Here is a 6,079-nt window from a genome sequence, read left to right as displayed (position 1 = left end):
TTTAATATTGATAAGCTCTCAAAAAGCAAGGGTTACTAAGTGTATCAAGCTGTGCTCTTCCTTCAGCCTTTAGTGTGGAGTTAGGGACAGTGGGTGGAAGTAGTGGGATCTTTTATTTTTATGGTAATTTATCCTCTCTGAACATACTAACAAGGAAAAGTACATTTTAAATTTTCTGAAAAGATTAAAAGGGTCTCAAGTGATCTGAAGCTTTCTCTAGCCTCTAAAAAAAATCTTTCCACAGCTCTCTGGTGCACATTATCTTGTCAACTTGGGATCTACTATTAATGCAGGTTTCCCACCAGGCAGATTCAACAGCAGTCTAAGATAGAAATGCCTGATTTCCTACCTAAGACTCAAATGGAAAAACACAGCATCTGAATTTACTTGTTCTGGTTTTTTTTTTTTCCCTCCCCCTCACCCCTTTTAAAAAAGGACTGGTTTCTTCAGTTCTCAGCCTTTTGGCAGCAGCCATTTAAAAGAAAGAATCATACGGTAATTATTAATTTTGCATGGGATCAACTCTGGCCTCAGCTTTCATCTGAGATGCAGTTACATGAAAAACAGACTGCGTTAATTTCATCCCCTCTGGGGTTGCTTGGCAACAAGGCCTTGTTCCAGATCATCTTTTATTCTTGGCCCAGAGTGATCTCTTTGGGGCGTTGCTCATGCTAAGGCAATCATCATCCTGTTGCTGTCCCTTCTGAATGTGTCCCTATGGTCCTGATGGCACAGGGGGTTGGTGGCTTTGCTCCAGTCATACTGGCTGGGGTCTGTAAAAGCTCTGAGCTTGTCAGCACAGAGAATGAACTATGCTTCGGGAATTGGGGATTTAAACAATAGAGGTTAGACAGGAAAGAGAGTGAGGAAGCATGAGCTATGTCTAAAGCGATGCTGGAGGACGGTGGGGCAGAGATGGGGTAAATACTAATGGGATAAATACCGAAGTCTATTTTTAAAAAAATATTTATTTATTTACTTTTGGCTGTGTTGGGTCTTCGTTGCTGCGCGGGCTTTCTCTAGTTGTGGCGAGTGGGGGCTACTCTTCGCTGCGGTGAGATGGCTTCTCATTGTGGTGGCTTCTCTTGTTGCAGAGCACCGGCTCTAGACACGCGGGCTTCAGTAGTTGTGGCATGTGGGCACAGTAGTTGTGGCACATGGGCTTGGTTGATCCGCGGCATGTGGGATCTTCCTGGACCAGGGCTTGAACCCTTGTCCCCTGCATTGGCAGGCAGATTCTTAACCACTGAGCCACGAGGGAAGTCCTTCAAGTCTTTTTTAATTAAAAAAAAAAAAGCATTACTATGTTCTGGTTTGGAAATCTTCCTAAGCTCTATTGTCAAATGATAAATGTGAGGTCCAGAACAGTTTTTTGGGTGGGAAAGAGAAGAAGGGGAGGTATAAGAACATTTTGTTTAGTTTTGCATAAAGAAAAATATATGGATGGGCATTCCCTGGTGGTTGAGTGGTTAGAACTCCACGCTTTCACTGCTGAGGGCCAGGGTTCAATCCCTGATCGGGGAACTAAGATCCAACAAGCTGCATGGTGTAGCCAAAAAAAAAAAAAAAAAAAAAAGGATGATTACTAGTGTTTGTGAGGGGTGAGAATGATGAGGTAGAGGGCAGAGGCGAAAACAAGATTTTTCACCTGTGTACCTCTTTATATTGTTTTGCTTTATAAGCTAAAATAATGTGTTACTTAGTCCAATACAAACTTTTCTGAATAAATATTAAAAAGTGTTAGCAATTCAGTGCAAGTTGTTAACGTTTGGGAGAGTTAGGAAAGTTGGGTGAAGAGTATTCGGAGTTTTTTGTACTATTTTTGCAACTTTTTGGTGAGTCCGGAATTATTTCAAAATTAAATTTAAAAGAAATTTTAAAAAATATTAGCAACTCCAACAAATTTTCTAGCCTTTCCTTCCTGTTCAAACACTATTCTTGCTATCCTTCAGATGCAGTCAATCTGCATATATTGAACATTCTGAGTGACTTGGTAGGAGATGGGGATATCTTTGAGCATTTGAGCTGCAGAGAAAAGACCTCAGCTAGGAACATTAGCCTTAATCAGAGTGTGGTTCCATCCCTGTCCCAAATGGCTTTAGCTGTGGTCCCTAAAAATCTCAGAAATCTCAACCTCCTTAGGGACTGGTCTCTCTGAGTACGGAACTCCCATGATGAAAGCATCACTCTTCAATTCATGTAAGCCCTCAATTGTGCCTTCATGGCTTCCCTGGACATCCTTCCGTGTTTTTTCCTCTCTGCAGCCATCTCCTCATCTTTCAAATCACTCTGTATCTATCTTTCTCCACTAGGCTAAGCTCCTTGAGGGTATGTGCAATGACTGAGCCATCACTACACACAGCTCCCCTGGCATAGCATAAGTACATACTTTTTTTCTTATGTTTTTATTTAAAATAAAAACTTGAAATAATTATAGATTCACATGAAGTTGCAAAAGAATATAAAGAGAAGCTATAAATGCCTATATTTAAAAAGAAAGAAAAGTCTTAAATCAATAATCTAACTTTTCACCTGAAGTAACTAGATAAAGAAGAGCAAACTAGATCCAAAGCAAGTAAAGGAAAGGAGGAAAAAAAGATTAGAAAGGAAATAAATGAAATACAGACTAGAAAAACAATAGAGAAAATCAATAAAACCAAAAGTTGGTTCTTTGTAAAGATCAACAAAATTGACAAACTTTTAGCTAGACTGAAAAAGATAAAAGGAGAAAAGACTCAAATGAGTAAAATCAGCAATGAAAGAGAGAACATGACTATCAACCTTACAAAGATAAAAAGGACTATAGGGAAAACTATGAATAATTATATGCTAACAAATTAGATAACAGAGACGAAACATACAAATTCCTGGAAAGACAAAAGCTACTAAAACTGAGTCAATAAGAAATAGAAAATCAAAACCACGATAAGACATCACTTTACACCCACTTCTATGGCAATAATCAAAAAGACAGACAGGGGCTCCCCTGGTGGCGCAGTGGTTGAGAGTCCACCTGCCGATGCAGGAGACACGGGTTCGTGCCCCGGTCCGGGAAGATCCCACATGCCGCGGAGCGGCTGGGCCCATGAGCCATGGCCGCTGAGCCTGCGCGTCCGGAGCCTGTGCTCCGCAGTGGGAGAAGCCACAACAGTGAGAGGCCCGCGTACCACAAAAAAAAAAAAAAAAAAAAAAAAAGACAGACAGGGCTTCCCTGGTGGTGCAGTGGTTGAGAATCCACCTGCCAGTGCAAGCGACACAGGTTCGGGCCCTAGTCCGGGAAGATCCCACGTGCTGCAGAGTAGCTGGGCCCGTGCGCCACAGCTACTGGGGCTGTGCTCAGGAGCCCACGAGCCATGACTGCCGAGCCTGTGTGCCACAACTGCTGAGGCCCATATGCCTGGAGCCTGTGCTCCACAACAGGAGAGGCCACCACAGTGAGAGGCCTGCGCACTGCGGCGAGGGGTGGCCCCTGCTGGCCACAACCAGAGAAGAGCCTGTGAGCAGAAGCAAAGACCCAACGCAGCCAAAAATAAAATAAAATAAATTAATTAAAAAAAAAAAAGACAGACAATAACATGTGTTAGTGAGGATGTGGAGAAACTGGAACTTTCATACACTGATGGTGGGAATGTAAAATGGCACAGCATCTTAGAAAACTGTTTCAGTCCTTCAAAAAATTAAACATAGAGTTACCACAAATTCCGCTTGTAGGTATGTCCCCAAGAAAATTGAAAAACTACTTTCAAACCCTTGCACATAAATATTCTTAGCAGCATTATTCATAACAGTCAAAAAGTAGAAACAATCTAGATGTCTATCAATTACGAATGAATAAACAAAATGTGGCATATCTATATCATGGAATATTATTCAACCACAGAAAGGAATAAAGTACTGATACATGCTATAAGATGGGTGAATCTTGAAAACATGCTAGATGAAAGAAGCCAGACACAAAAGAACATATATTGTATAATTCCACTTATAGGAAATATCAAGAATAGGCAAATCCACAGATACAGAAAGTAGGTTAACAGTTTCTAGAGGAAGGGGGAGGGGAGAATGGGGAGCGACTACTAATGCATACAGGGTTTCTTCTGGAGGGATGAAAATGTTCTGGAATTAATGGTGATAGCTGCATAACTGTGAATATACTAAAAACGACAGAATTATAAGCTTTAAAGGGTGAATTTTATGGCATAAAAATTATATGTCAGGGATTCCCTGGTGGCACAGTGGCTGAGAGTCCACCTGCCGATGCAGGGGACACGGGTTCGTGCCCCGGTGTGGGAAGATCCCACATGCCGTGGAGCGGCTGGGCCCATGAGCCATGGCCACTGAGCCTGTGCGTCCGGAGCCTGTGCTCTGCAACAGGAGAGGCCACAACAGTGAGAGGCCCGCATACCGCAAAAAAAATTATATGTCAATTTTTTAAAAAGAATGAGTAAAAGCAATAGCTAATGCCTTTAAAAATGTAATGAGAGATTCCATTTACCCTTTACTCATTTACTCTTTACTCATTTACCCCAATGGTAACATCTTGCATAACCATAGTACCATATTACAACCAGGCAGATGACTTTAGTACAATCCACAAAGCTTATTCCAATTTCACCAGCTTTACTTGCCCTTGTGTGTATGTGTGTGCACGTGTGTGCAAGTAGTTCTATGCAATTTTATCACATGTATGTTCATGTGACCACCACCACAGTCAAGACACAGAATTGTTTCATCATCACAAGGATCCTTCCTGCTCCGTTTGTACTCATGCCCTCCTTCTCTCTCTATCTCTAACCCCTAGCAAACACTAATCTATTCTTTATCTCTGTAATTTTGTTATTTAAATTTTTTAATATAAATTGCTATATGTCAGTGTTATATAAATGTAATATTTTGTGTTTGACTTTTTTCACTCAACGTAATTTGAGATCCATCCAAGTTGTTGTGTGTATCAATAGTTCATTCCTTTTATTTATTTTTAAATTTTTTGGTAATGCAGTATTTTACTTATTCTATTCATAATAACTAATATTTAAGAACATTTACATTATTAATAGAACTTAATCTAAAAGAAGTTCAACTTACTTTTTTTTTTACATCTGAATACTGGGTATTAATAAGAGAAGAGTGAAGATAATTGTGGTCAAAATTACTATTTCAAAAACATAAATGCTTTGTGTTACTATGTCTACATATAACTCAGTTTGGGGTCTAAAGTTCTTTGGCTGCAAGAAAGAACACTTGATTTACTTCACCAAGAGGAATATCTCTTAATGCTGGGATGACTTCTCTTGGTATTTCTTCTCCTGTTGATTTTTAGCATAGTTATCTGTGACTGTATGAACTCCAAATAAGAGTACATATCTGGTTATTGTAGCCACTTACTATAGAAATAGGAGATGGACAGAAAAAAAAGAAATAGGAGGTGGACAGATAATGCAACTGTCCAATATTTTTGAGGCCCAAAGCTTAAGCCTGAGGAGTTAAGCCAAGATTCAGGAATAAAAACCCACAGGAGATGGAGTGTGAAGCCAAACTGGTAGCTTAAGAACAAAGGCATAAATCGCTTTTTCTGGCAATGATGATGGTGAATTTTCCACCATTTTCCCAGTGGCTTTAGACAGTCTCAGAACTGAGCCCTCTGCACAAACAAGCACAGCAGAGGGAGATGGGTAGAGAGGGAAAATTGAAGGAAAGACCAAGGGGCGATGGTGCCCCCAGCCTGGGCACAGGTGCAGTGGGACCCCCTTCAGGTGGCACAGGGACCACGCCCATTCCTTTTATTTCAAAATAAATTTTTTTTTAGAACAGTTTTATTTTTCTTTTTTATCTTATTTTTTTAAACATCTTTATTGGAGTATAATTGCTTTACAATGTTGTGTTAGTTTCTGCTGTATAACAAAGTGAATCAGCTATATGTATACATATATCCCCTCCCTCTTGCATCTCCCTCCCACCCTCCCTATCCCACCCCTCTAGGTGGTCACAAAGCACTGAACTGATCTCGCTGTGCTATGCGGCTGCTTCCCACTAGCTATTTTACATTTGGTAGTATATATAAGTCCATGCCACTCTCTCA

The 6,079-nt window shown here is 40.4% G+C and overlaps 1 pseudogene; it reads right to left on the bottom strand.

Moving 5' to 3' along the window:
- Positions 1 to 5,211: 5,211 nt before the first annotated feature.
- On the bottom strand, positions 5,212 to 5,603 carry LOC132501878 (phosphatidylinositol N-acetylglucosaminyltransferase subunit P-like; annotated as a pseudogene).
- Between the last annotated feature and the right edge of the window lie 476 nt (positions 5,604 to 6,079).

This window comes from Mesoplodon densirostris, chromosome 14 (assembly GCF_025265405.1).
Source record: "Mesoplodon densirostris isolate mMesDen1 chromosome 14, mMesDen1 primary haplotype, whole genome shotgun sequence".
NCBI classification, from domain to species: Eukaryota; Metazoa; Chordata; class Mammalia; order Artiodactyla; family Ziphiidae; genus Mesoplodon; species Mesoplodon densirostris.
This window is presented reverse-complemented; position numbering and strand designations above follow the sequence as displayed.